The sequence below is a fragment of the Cervus elaphus genome, chromosome 4 (assembly GCF_910594005.1).
Source record: "Cervus elaphus chromosome 4, mCerEla1.1, whole genome shotgun sequence".
Taxonomy (NCBI): Eukaryota; Metazoa; Chordata; class Mammalia; order Artiodactyla; family Cervidae; genus Cervus; species Cervus elaphus.
Window position 1 is genome coordinate 10,304,098 of NC_057818.1, and position 13,780 is coordinate 10,317,877.

Sequence of the window (13,780 nt, forward strand, 5' to 3'; positions counted from 1 at the left end):
GGAAATAACATCTCTGCACTCAGAGCTCTACATACTTTCTTTTTTTTTTTTTTAGTTGGAGGCTAATTACTTCACAACATTTCAGTGGGTTTTGTCATACATTGATATGAATCAGCCATAGATTTACACGTATTCCCCATCCCGATCCCCCCTCCCACCTCCCTCTCCACCCGATTCCTCTGGGTCTTCCCAGTGCACCAGGCCCGAGCACTTGTCTCATGCATCCCACCTGGGCTGGTGATCTGTTTCACCATAGATAGTATACATGCTGTTCTTTTGAAATATCCCACCCTCACATTCTCCCACAGAGTTCAAAAGTCTGTTCTGTATTTCTGTGTCTCTTTTTCTGTTTTGCATATAGGGTTATCGTTACCATCTTTCTAAATTCCATATATATGTGTTAGTATGCTGTAATGTTCTTTATCTTTCTGGCTTACTTCACTCTGTATAAGGGGCTCCAGTTTCATCCATCTCAAAAATATGGAACGCTTCACGAATTTGCGTGTCATCCTTGCGCAGGGGCCATGCTAATCTTCTCTGTATCTTTCCAATTTTAGTATATGTGCTGCCGAAGCGAGCACTCTACATACTTTTTATATTTGATTCCCACAACCTTAATAACTAACATCTTATGAATGAGGAAATGATGTGTCCAAAGTCCTTGGAATACTAAGCAACATCAGTTCAGTTCACTCCCTCAGTCGTGTCGGACTCTTTGCGACCCATGGACTGCAGCACACCAGGTCTCCCTGTCCATCACCAATTCCTGGAGCTTACTCAAACTCATGTGCATTGAGTTGGTGATGCCATCCAACCATCTCATCCTCTGTCATCACCTTCTCCTCCCACCTCCAATCTTTCCCAGCATCAGGGTCTTCTCAAATGAATCAGTTCTTCATATCAGGTGGCCAAAGTATTAGAGTTTCAGCTTCAGCATCAGTCCTTCCAATGAACATTCAGGACTGATTTCCTTTAGGATAGGCTGGTTGGATCTCCTTGCAGTCCAAGGGACTCTCAAGAGTCTTCTCCAACACCACAGTTCAAAAGCATCAATTCTTTGGCACTCAGCTTTCTTTATAGTCCAACTCTCACATCCATACATGACTACTAGAAAAACCATAGCTTTGACTAGATAGATCTTTATTTGCAAAGTAATATCTCTGCTTTTTAACATGTTGTCTAGGTTGGTCATAACTTTTCTTCTAAGGAGCAAGCGTCTTATGAGACTAAACCCAGCTCAGACCCATCTGCCACCCAAAGCCTTGCTCTTAACAGCTGTCACTATCAGTGCCATAGCTACAGTTACCAGTCGGCTATAAATGTTTCAAGAATATAAAATGTGTCCATTCATCAGCAAGTAAGTGTTGAACATCTTTTATGGGCACAAGACCCTGCTTGACACATAACTTGGTAGTTGTCTGGATGCAGAATATGCTCATGAGAGAAGATAAAATGAAAGGTACCACAGATGGGGATGAGGATGCCTTAAAAGGGTGATAATGGAGAGATGCCATATGGTGAATCTAACTTCAGGTTTGAGTTTGAGGGCAGTGAGGGGACCGTTGGAAATACAGACCTAGATCTTGATTAGGTTTGGAGAAGGAGAATGGAGAAAGAGAAACACAAGCAACATATCATGGTTAATGCTTCAAGGGAAGAGGTCATTGGTATGTATTGTAAGGAATCAATATAGTCTTCAGTGAGTGTATAATTTAGTCAGTCTATCAGATTGTTTTTAATGAACACATATCCTCTTTGATCATTCATTTTAAGCTTAACCTTAGCATTCTACAGAGAGGCATAAAAAAGGTATTGCTAACTTGGGTAATTTTGTAAAATCTGAATGGGGACTTTATTAGGCATTTTAGATGGCGTGTTGAGGTTGGCAGATATACTTATGGAATGAAGTTCCCCCAAATGTGTTGTAAGCTGTTTGATGGCAGAGACCAGATCTCTTTTATGACCAAGTTCCTTCTCTGTCTCTGAGCACATTAGACCCATCTCAGTGTTCATGAGTGAGAGAGCCATTAGTGAATGAACCAAGTGGGTGAAATGTCCTCTCCTTGTCGTGGTCATTGGTTGGACACAATGGGTTTGTCCCCATAGACTCCCCTGCTTAAGGACTTATCTCTGCTGGTTCTTTTTCCTGAGGTCACCCGTGTAGAAAGGTCAGAGTGACTTGGCTGAGTTGCGGAGGGCCCATTGCTCTGTAGAGACGCCATTCTCGGCTTTCTCTGGACAGGGCTTTGTGATGAATTGGTTCGAAGCATGCGCCTGGTCACCCAGGATGCAGCACGAACAGAACACCCTCTGGTCATACCCCAGCTGCTGAAGCTGCTCTCCCAAGTGTCACTGGTACCCTCCTCGTCCCCCGAGCATGGCTCCCACGCCAGCACTGCTGACTGTGTTTTCCTTCTTGACACGGCCTCCTTTGCCTTCCAGAACACTATATGTCCACGCTTCTCCCCCACTGCTCTGTCCTCTGACTCCTGCCTGTCCTTCTTATTACCCCTCCCACTTAGGTGGCCTTTGTCCTTAGCCCTCTTCAGAAAGATTCCTGGTCCAAACAAGTTCATCTCAAAAAAGCCATCAAAGTGCTCGCTTCAGCAGCACATATACTAAAATTGGAATGACACAGATTAGCTTGACCCTGGGGCAAGGATAACACACAAATACATGAAGTGTTCCATATTTCTCATGTTGTGGTATGGCAGAAACTAGCGCAACAATGTAAAGCAATTAGACTCTTATTAAAAAAATTTTTTTTGAAGATTGATCTAAGATTATCCTTGCTTACTGCCTTGTGGACATAGCTGCCTTGTCCATTTGTTTTTCAGTCTGAACCTTGATTGCCCCACACATTTTGGTGTCCCCTATTTATATTCCTAACAATGAACCCTTTCCAGATGCTGGTCCTTTGCATCATCCCCTACCCTCCAGTGCTGGGCCCTCAGAGCTGGTGATTAGATGAGATCATAGGATGTCAATAAGTATGCACTAGGACACAGTGTGGGCAGAGGTTCTGAATCAAGGCCAGGGACATCAGGTTAAGGAGTAGACGGTTCAGATAGTTCTGCTGCACTGAACAAAATGGAGAAAAACAGACACCCGGGGGTAACACAAGTCAGTGAATCCAGGTGCCGAAGAGGATAAGACAGGGCTAGGTAAGCAGGGAGCAGGAGGGAGTCTAGGACAGACATGGAGTGGAATGGAGGAGCATGTCTGGCTTGGGTGATCCAGGGACGTCTACATCCATCCCACCCACCATTGTCACAAAGGGGCATCTCCTCTTTAACATAGAATTTACCGCACCCAGCATGTGCTCCCTGGCCCCCACTTCCACTCCCTTGCCCACTGGTATGCCTTATGAGTTCCTCTGTGCTCAGATTTTCCATCTCACATGGATTTCAGGCCATAAACAGGACACTGAAAAGATACATGTCCGCTGAAAAACAATTCTAAAATTCAAAAACAGAAGCTATTAGGGACCTGTGTGGAATGCTCTTTGTGTGCAGAGGACTCAAGGCCCAGGGACTGCACTGGATGGATCTTAACTTGAAACAGTCAGCGCCCAACATGGTCTTAGGTTGAGTGAAACCCCAGTGTCATCTTTATGGGTCAAAGGCTTTGATAGGGCAATTGAAACACTGGGAAGGGATCTGGGTTTCATTGAATCCTGTTTTGAAAAAATAACTTCATCTATTTGTATTTTTGGCTGTGCTGGATCTTCGTTGCCCATGGGCTATTATCTAGCTGCAGCAAGCAGGGGTTACTCTTGTTGCGGTGTGTGGGGTGCTCACTCTAGTGGCTTCTCTTGTTACAGACACGGACTCTGGGGCGCGTGGGCTTCACTAGTTGCAGCACGTGGGTTTCAGTAGTTGTGGCTCCTGGGCTCTAGAGCACAGGCTCAGTAGTTGCAGTGCATGGACTTAGTTAAGCCACAGCATGTGGGATCTTCCTGGACCAGGGATTGAACCTGTGTCTCCTGTGTTTCCAGGCAGATTCTTTGCCACTGAGCCACCAGGGAAGCCCTGAATCCTATTTTCTTATAAACACTCATATTTACTGAGGTCCTGTAGCCTAGAAAGTCAAACCAAACCTGGGCATCACTAAAAAGAAGAATAGAAACAAAACCAAAACTCTGTTCCTCTTTTGAAACAACACAGGTGCATCTAAGTGCAGGTCTGGTCACTGTCATTCAGGGTGAATAGTATCATGTAGTGGTTAAGACCGCATACTTAGGACAATGACTGATGCATTTACTAACTTCTGCCTTGCCATTTATTAGTTTTTTGACCTAGGGCAAATTAATCTACCTGCCAGAACCTCAGTTTCTTTATCTGTTAAATGGAGATAATCATATACTGATCTCACTGGGACTGCTGCCAGGATGAAATGAGACAATACACATAAAGGGCCATCTGTAGGTGGTAACTATACGTCTATCCAGTGCTAGTCATTGCAAATATAATTTTTATAATGAGCCAAATTATGCCTCCTTGGAACATTCATCAGTGCACTTAGTTCTGCCCTTGGAAGTCACATAATCTGATTAAACCACTCTTTTGCATGGTAGCCCTTGAAAAATGTGAAGACTCTGTCATATCATAGCCAAATCTGCTTTGAACTAAATCTTCTGATCCGTTTTACCTTTCCCTACCATGGCCTGGTTTCAACTTTCACCATTCTATTAAGTTTCCTCTGAACCCTTTCCAATTTCTTCACATTCCTTTGAGATGTTGACTCAGATTTAACATCATGTACCATCTTGGTATTAGCAATACAAACCAAACTGGAATTAATGAAATAAAATTAAATCAGTATACATGCAAAGTTCTTCCTTGGATGTTGTTGCTTTGTTTGGTGGGGTCAGTTCATAAGTCCCTTTCTAATATTCCCAGCTGAGTTCTGAACTCATAGAGATAGGCAGGTGGAAATCAAGATGTCAGTTTTATTCCTGATATAAGCCTTGAAGAAGGTATCTTAGTTGTGTAGTAATAATGGTGCATTGGAAAAGACCCTGATGCTGGGGAAACTTTGAGGGAAGGAGAAGAAGGGGGTGACAGAGGATGAGATGGTTGGATGGCATTATTAACTCAATGGACACGAGTTTGAGCAAACTCCAGGAGATAGTGAAGGACAGGGAAGCCTAGAGTGCTGTAGTTCGTGGGGTCACAAAGAGTCAGACAGACTTAGTGACTGAACAACAGTAAATGGTGCATCCAGTCAAGGCAGGGCTGAAAAGACTCAAGCCTTGCCCACAAGGTAGGACTTGGGTTGGACAGCTAGGCTATCATAGCCCAATAACACAGGTGTTTTGCAGGCTGGGAGATGCTGAGAAAGAGAGGAGAGCTTCCATGTGACACTCTGGCCTCTTGATTTGTCTCCTCTGCTTCTCTCAGTCCTGATCATTTGCTCTGAACTGTCCTTTTGGTTCTTCTGCTAGAGAGAGAAGAGATCTTTGCCGCCACTGAAACAGTCTCCAAAAATTCTTTCTGTCAAATCACCAACCAGATGCTTTGCTCCACCTCCCAAGGGGCAGGAAGGAGTGGGAGACACAGCAGGGCTAGTGTCACACTAATAGATGTCCCTCTACACTGAAGGAAGCATGTGCAGTGGGGAAGAAGTGTTCCCCTCCTAATATTAGGCTCAGAAAACCAGCTCTCTGGATGGAGAATGCTGTATCTAAACTGTGGCTTGTATGATAGAGGTCCAGGGAGGTTTGACTACAAACTTAAACAGGGTCAATGGTGGGCTGTTTTCCCACAACCTATCCCCCACACCCATTCCATCACACACATATAAACATATATACACAGATGTACTCTTAAGATGCACAACATCTAAAAGAAGGTATTAGACCACTCACTAGCTCTGGGCCCTTGAACAAGCTGCTTCACCTCTCTGAGGTTAATTATCTTTATGTAGAATGAGGGAACCATGATGGTGTGTCTTCACAGTTCATGTTTGCGATTACCACTCATCAACTGCCTCCTGAGCACACTTGACATACAATGGGGAGTGAAGATAGACAGGGTCTCTGCCCTCTTGAAGCTTAGTTCCAGTGGAGAAGAACACAGTACAAACCAATAAAGAGATAAGATAACCCCAGCCCAGCAAGGATTTGGTGGCATGAAGAGTGACCCTTCCTTCACTGCTGAGGACCACTTTGTACTGGAGGCTATCTATGTGTTAGGAACTGTGACAGGCACTGTGATTAGCATTCTCCTAATTTCATTTAATTTTCACAAATACCTTATGAATAATGAAAAGCTTTAGGTAGGGTGAATATATGCAACAAGCCCAATATCCATGTTCTAAAATCTCCTGTAGTCAATGGAATTTTCCAGGCCAGAATACTGGAGTGGGTAGCATTTCCCTTCTCCAGGGGATCTTCCCAACTCAGGGATTGAACCGAGGTCTCCTGCATTGCGGGTGGATTCTTTACCAGCTGACTTCCCTGGTGGCTCAGATGGTAAAGTGCCTGCCTACAATGCAGGAGACCCGGGTTCGATCCCTGGGTCAGGAAGATCCCCTGGAGAAGGAAATGGCAACCCATTCCAGTACTCTTGCCTGGAAAACCCCATGGAGGGAGGAGCCTGGTAGGCTACAGTTCATGGGGTCGCAAAGAGTTGGACACGACTGAGCGACTTCACTTGAAAATCATAATTGAGACATTGATAGATAATGTCTATTATTAATCCCACTCAAAGATGTAGAAGTTGAGGCTTTCAAGAGATTACACAATTAAGATCATATAATGTAAAAGAAGTAAGTGTCAGTGCTAGAATTTAAATGCAATATTCTCTCTCTTTGGCTTCCAAGGTGGCTCAGACAGTAAAGAATCTGCCCATAGTGAGGGAAACCCCGGATCAATCCCTGGATCGGAAAGATGCCCTGGAAAAGGGCATGGTAACCCACTCCAGTATTCTTACCTGGAGAATTCCATGGACAGAGGAGCCTGGTGGGCTACAGTCCACAGGGTCACAAAAGAGGTCAGACATGACTGAACGATCAGTTGTGCATGCACACACACACACACACACAGTTATGCTGAATAAACTTATAGTGTTGTGAGGGGACCAATAAGAAGGAAGATATTACAAGGCAACATAACATGTGAGAATTCAGAGAAGTGAAAAGAAATAAGAGGAAATAAGACCACTTAGGAGGCCAAGGCAGTGGCCAGGAGTTTGGAGAGCAAGCAGCTGATTGGAGGGGCACAATGATGGGAGAACCAGAGCACTTACCAGCTCTTTGGGTCTAGGTGGTAAAGAAGAGGAGAGACTCACTACACATTAGACTTCTCCTACTATAACCCTCATCAAAGCTCTTTGCACTTTCTTTTGACCATCTGTCTTGCCAGATGGACTGCGAGTTCCATGAGGGCAGACAGTATGTAAAGCATGGTGCCCACAACAGGTTCAAGGAGTGACTTCATGAACAAAAATGAATGTAGACAATTCATTCTGAAGCTCCGACAATGATTCTTCCTACTAAAAGAAACAATAGATTTTGAGAGGCTGAGGGAAAGAACTGACTTTGAAGAAAAGATAGAGCCTTTTCTTTGGGACACTTTCAATTTGAGATGTCAAGGTTGTATTCAGGTAGAGTGTCCAGATGCATTGCAAAAGTGAGTTAAGCTAGTCTTCCACAAAGGTAGGTTAAATAAAGCTCTGAAAGCTAAAACAATGCCTGAGCAATGAGTGTAGATAGAGATTGGAAAAAGGAACCGGGAACTTGGAGGAACAGTGGAGGCTACCCAGATCTATAGGATAGGAGGCAGAAGGTAGACCTGAAGGGTGCAGGGTGCCAAGGAAGAAGAAAGTTCCAAGGAGGAAAGTTTTAAATAACATCAAACATGGAGGACAGATTGAATGGGATGACAGGATACCTCTGGATTCTATGCTTTGGGGAAACTGATGAGAATGATTTCAGTAAAGGGTATAAGAAGGCCCCCCAGTGTAAGGACAGTGAAGGAGATGGTTGGGCAACTCTGAAGTTTTGAGAACACTGGTGGGAAAAGGAAGAAGCAAGATGGGAGATCAGGCCTAGGGAATAGTAAGATCAAACAAAGAAATTTGGGTGATGGGAAAATTTGGGGGAGTAGTTTTGGAGGCTCAAAAGGCAGGAGATATTGACAATTCAAAAAGGTTGTGGTAACTGATGAAATGGGAGGCTGTGGCCTGGAGGATGAACAAGAAGTAGAAGCAGTCACTGTCTCAGCTTTCATTCAATTTACTATTTCAATTTACTTATGTAGTGAGTCTTTAGTGGTTTGTGGTCCAATTATGCTTATAGGGTACTTACAAGAATACAATGATATAAAGCATGCCTGGTGTTCAGTACTGTACCTGGCTGCCTAGTACAGGGTTGGTGAATGCTACTGTAGGAAACTAGGGAACACAGAAGACAAGTAATCAGAGAAAGCCTCATGTTGGAAGGAATATCAGCTATTTTTCTGGGCTGGAACAGGTAGTCTCCACATTGGACTCATCTCTCCATTCTTGCCAAGATAAATGGAATCTCTCTTGTTTATGCTTCTGTCATCACATTTATCTACCTTGATGAGTGTTTATTTAATGTCCTCTTCATTCTAGAACAATATCTCTTGACTGGGAAAGTTTTGCTTCCCAGGAGAAGTTTTAGCAATGACTGAAGATATTTTGGGTAGTGACAATTTGAGGGGATTGGAACAAGCTACTGGCATCTAATAGGTAGAAACCAGGGAAGCTGCTAAACATCATACAATGCACAGGATGGTCCCCACAACAAATAATTCAGTTCAGTTCAGTCACTCAGTCGTGTCTGACTCTTTGCAACCCCATGAATCGCAGCACACCAGGCCTCCCTGACCATCACCAACTCCCAGAGTTCACTCAAACCCATGTCCATTGAGTTGGTGATGCCATCCAACCATCTCATCCTCTGTCATCCCCTTCTCCTCCTGCCTTCAATCTTTCCCAGCATCAGGGTCTTTTCAAATGAGTCAGCTCTTTGCATCAGGGGCCAAAGTATTGGAGTTTCAGCTTCAACATCAGTCCTTCCAATGAACATTCAGGACTGATCTCCTTTAGGATGGACTGGTTGGATCTCCCTGCAGTCCAAGGGACTCTCAAGAGTCTTCTTCAACACCACAGTTCAAAACCATCAATTCTTTGGTGCTCAGCTTTCTTTATAGTCCAACTCTCACATTCATACATGACCACTGGAAAAACCATAGCCTTGACCAGATGGACCTTTGTTGGCAAAGTAATATCTCTGCTTTTTAATATGCTGTCTAGGTTGGTCATAACTTTCCTTCCAAGGAGTAAGCGTCTTTTAATTTCATGGCTGCAATCACCATCTGCAGTGATTTTGGTCCCAGAAAAATAGTCAGCCACTGTTTCCACTGTTTCCCCATCTATTTGCCATGAAGTGATGGGACCAGACGCCATGATATTAGTTTTCTGAATGTTGAACTTTAAGCTAACTTTTTCACTCTCCTCTTTCACTTTCATCAAGAGGCTCTTTAGTTCTTCTTTACTTTCTGCCACAAGGGTGGTGTCATCTACATATCTGAGGTTATTGATATTTCTCCTGGCAATCTTGATTCCAGCTTGTGCTTCCTCCAGCCCAGCGTTTCTCATGGTGTACCCTGCATAGAAGTTAAATAAGCAGGGTGACAATATACAGCCTTGACGTACACCTTGCTGAGATTGAGACAGCCTGTCCTAAGGTGTGAGCTCTATATTGAAAGTGAGAGTGTTAGTTGCTCAGTCATGTTCAACTCTTTGCAACCCCATGGACTATATATAGCCTGCCAGGCTCTCCTGTCCATGGGATTCTCCAGGCAAGAATACTGGGCTGAGTAGCCATTTTCTTCTCCAGGGGATCTTCCCAACCCAGGAATCAAGCCTGGGTCTCTATCAGCGGCCCTATCAGGGGCTATATCACTCTCATTGATCATGGTATCCCCAAGTGCCAGGTACAGATTAAGTCAATGATGGGTGTCCAATAATAATAAAAGGGAATAAAAGGAAATGGATAAAGAAGATGGGACACACACACACACAAACACACATGATGGAATATTATTCAACCATAAAGAAAAACAAAATCTTGCCATCTGTGACACCGATGGACCTAGAGGGTATCATGAAGTGAAATAAGTCAGACAGAGAAAGACAGTGTATGAGTTCACTTATATGTGGCATCTAAAATGCAAGACAAATAAATAAACATGATAAAACAGATATAGGATTATAGATACAGAGAACAAACAGGTGGTAGGCAAGGAGAGAAATAGATGAGGGAGATTAAGAGATACAAAGTTCCAGTCATGGGTACAAGATGTACCCGTGTGGGAATGTTGTCAATAACTATGTCATATCTTTGTATGTTGACATATTATAACAAGACTCATCATGATGATCATTTTGAAATGCATAGAAATACCAAATAGCTATAATGTATAGCAGGAAATAACACAGTCTTGTAGATCACTCATGCTTCAAAAATAAACAAACTCATAGAAAAAGAGGCCAAATTTGTGGTTACCAGAGATGAGGGTGGGGGAAGGAGGAAATGGGTGAAGGCAGTCAAAAGGTAGGGGGAAAAAAAGGAAATAGAGCGTTGAACTACAGCTTGAAGAATAGGCCCGGTCTCAATGTATTTTTCTCTGCTTTGAGTACATGGTGGCAGAGTATGCTGGGAGTTATTTGGAAAAAGGAGGTTGGAAAGAAGACTGTAAATATTCAATCCCCAATGGGATGGAAGAGATGAAGCAGCCCTCGGGCTTCAGCAGGAGACTGACACTGCTGTAAACAAGAGACTCTCAGAACAAAGGGTCTGGAACTGAAGGTAGCATGAGAACATCCCAGATGTTGAGCCGTTCTTTGTTTTGACAGATGGAACTCAGCCAACCACAGCCAAAGCAGCAGCAGAGGCAGGATTTTAAATAGACACAAAACAGAGTTCTTTTGGTAACACACAGAGGTGAGGCTTCTCAGCCAGCTGTGGGCTGCCATGGACACAGAGAAGGTCCCCTGCTTGGGGCAGATTCACAAGCACAGTTGCAAGGCCTCTTATGAGTAACTCCTCTTTCCAACACCTTACCTACCCAAGTACACTGGGTGTCTCAGACCTGCCGTGTCTGAAGGCGAGCTCTTGATCTGGGACCCCTCCTACCTGGCCCCAGCTCAGTCTTCCTCATCTGGAGGTCCACACGACCTAGCACCCTGGAGACCAGAATCCCTGTTTCTCCTCCTCTTCCTCCCCAGATGCAGTTCATAGCCAGGGCTGTAGCTGTCACTGATACACCCATTTCTCTCCTGTACCACCTCTGGGCTTAGTTAAGGCTGCCCTCATCTTCCTGGGCAGTTCCCAGTCTCTGGGATTCTACTCTTCCCTCACTGCCACTCCTTCTCTGCAGAGGAGCCAGAGTGCCCCTCTCCAGTTTTAGACCCTTTAAAGGCTTTCCATGGCAAAGAATAAAAAGCCAAACTTCTGCCCAAGGCCAGGGGCCCTGTACAACCTGGTCCCTCTCACTCTGTAACTTTCTCCCCTATTCCTCAGCTTGAGACACAAAGCTTTTCCTAGCGTTGTTGCCTTTACACATGCTTTCCCTCTCATCTGGAATGCTTGGGGCAGGCGAATAGGGCTAGCATCTTCTTCATCTTAATGCTGTTGTTGTTAGTCGCTAATTTATGTCTGACTCCTTGTGCCTCTATGGACTGCAGCACGCCAGGGTCCTGTATCCTTTACCATCTCCCAGAATTTGCTCAAATGCATGTCTGTTAAGTTGGTGATGCTATCTAACCATCTCATCCTCCACCACCCTCTTCTCCTTTTGCCTTCAATCTTTCCTATCATGAGGGTCTTTTCCAGTGAGTTGGCTCTTTGCTTCAGTTGGCCAAAGTATGGGAGCTTCAGCATCAGTTCTTCCAGTGAATATTCAGGGTTGATTTCCTTTAGGGTTGACTGGTTTGATCTTGCAGTCCAAGGGACTCTCAAGAATCTTCTCCAGCACCACAGTTCAAAAGCATCAGTTCTTCGATGCTCAGCACTCTTCATGATCCAGTTTTCACCTCCGCACATGACTACTGGAAAAACCATAGCTTTGACTACTTTGTCGGCAAAGGTCATCTTCATATCTTTGTCTTACTCAGGGTTCCTCAGTCTTGTGCCATTAACACTCTGGGCCAGAAAATTCTTTGTTTTGGGGGCTGTCTTATGCATTGTAGGATGTTTAGAAGGATTTATGGCCTCTACTCACTAGACGCTAATAGCACCCTACCTGCCGTCCCCGCCATTTCTTACTGTGATCACCAAAATTGTCTCCAGACAATGTCCCATGGGGACAAAATCACTTACCAGTTGAAACACTAGTGTCTTAAATATTACCCCGTTGAGTGAGCATTCCCTAGTGTTGGGACTTTAAGTCTCCAGCTGTTATTCTCAATCTCCTTATCTTACTTTGATATAGTACTTTTCTCATCTAGAAATTAAATACACATTTATTTATCTATTAAGTATCTGCACTCCCCTCTCCCCACTAGATTACCTTGACTATCTCACTCAGTTCTGCTTTACTCATATCTAACACAGCTGCTGGGACACAGTAGCTACTCAATAAACATGCATTGAAGAAGTGCATTCATGAATGTATGAATTCATGAATGTTTAAGTTCATGAATAAGCCAGGACTGCTGGGCATGTGAGTGGGAGATGACCTGGCATAACAGAAAGAGTATGAATTTTGGAGTCAGCAAATTCTGGCCTCCCACCTCTGGGTGATTAACACCGCAGAGCCTTAATTTATCTATAAAATCGGCAGACTGTCTTTGAGTGTTGGGTCAGCTCTCCCAGCTCCCAGGCATTCCTTCCCATGCCCTTGACAGCTGGAGTAGGTTTCCATCAGAGCTCACCATCACCAAGGGCAGGAATCAACACTGCACCCTCAAGGCCTTATTTGGTGCCAAGCATATCAATGATGACCTGTGTGCAGTGTGACCACAAATCACATTGTGTCCACGTTTTAACAACAGCGCTGTGGCCAGTCTGCTGAGATGATTCCCATGGGGCTGGTCGTTGGGAGGAAAACGGCCAACACCAAGTGCCCCCTTTGGTGGGTCGTGGGCCTGGGAAGGTGGTGCCCCTCTCTGCTGTGCGCTCACATTCAGGTGGGCTTCCCAGGTTCATGCAGAAATCTGGAAAGCTAGGCCTGGGTCTTCCTGTTTCTCCGCTCCTCCTCCTTCTCCAGGCTTTGTGAATAATGAAGTTGATGATGATATTTTCCGACTGTGTCTTAGACCCAGTGAACTGAATGTGGGCAGTAATGGCCTCCTCTTCCTCATTCACCAGAAAAGGGAAGGTCCATGTCTTCAAGATGGTTCTAGCAAGCAGTCTTTGTGAGTAGGGCTGTCAGTGAGTTTCTGTTAGTTCACAGCATGAGCCCCCTCAGGAGGCAGCCCTTTGAGGTCTCCTAGTGGCTTAAAAATCCCAACCAGGAGGCAAGCCCCAGGGGTTTGAATTTCCCTTGGACTGGCTCATTCCAGTCCCATCAGGCCAGCAAGTGGCAAAGCAGGGATCTGAATTTAGGACTTGTCTAGCTTCCTGTTTCCATGCTCAAAATTCACATCCCAGGGGGCAAACACCCTTTTCCCCAACCCCAGCAGAGTTGGACTGTAGTGTGGTGCCATGTGGTGTCCTGGAGATGCTTTGACAAGGGACCATATTCTGGGCAGCCTAAAACATCAGAATAGTTGGTATTTTTATTTTCATTGGAGTGTAGTTGATT

At 44.6% G+C, this 13,780-nt stretch overlaps 1 protein-coding gene and 3 non-coding genes across 5 annotated transcripts in view; 3 read left to right on the top strand and 1 right to left on the bottom strand.

Moving 5' to 3' along the window:
* Positions 1–13,780, top strand: part of HSD17B2 (hydroxysteroid 17-beta dehydrogenase 2) — an 85,671-nt gene that overhangs the window by 12,813 nt on the left and 59,078 nt on the right. The gene's annotated exons all lie outside the window — the stretch shown is intronic.
* On the bottom strand, positions 475–581 carry LOC122693032. Its single transcript, XR_006340830.1, has one exon. It is a non-coding gene; the product is annotated as a U6 spliceosomal RNA (small nuclear RNA).
* Positions 2,595–2,696, top strand: LOC122692945. The gene has a single exon (XR_006340757.1). It is a non-coding gene; the product is annotated as a U6 spliceosomal RNA (small nuclear RNA).
* TRNAC-ACA lies at positions 6,458–6,530 on the top strand. Its single transcript has one exon. It is a non-coding gene; the product is annotated as a tRNA-Cys (tRNA).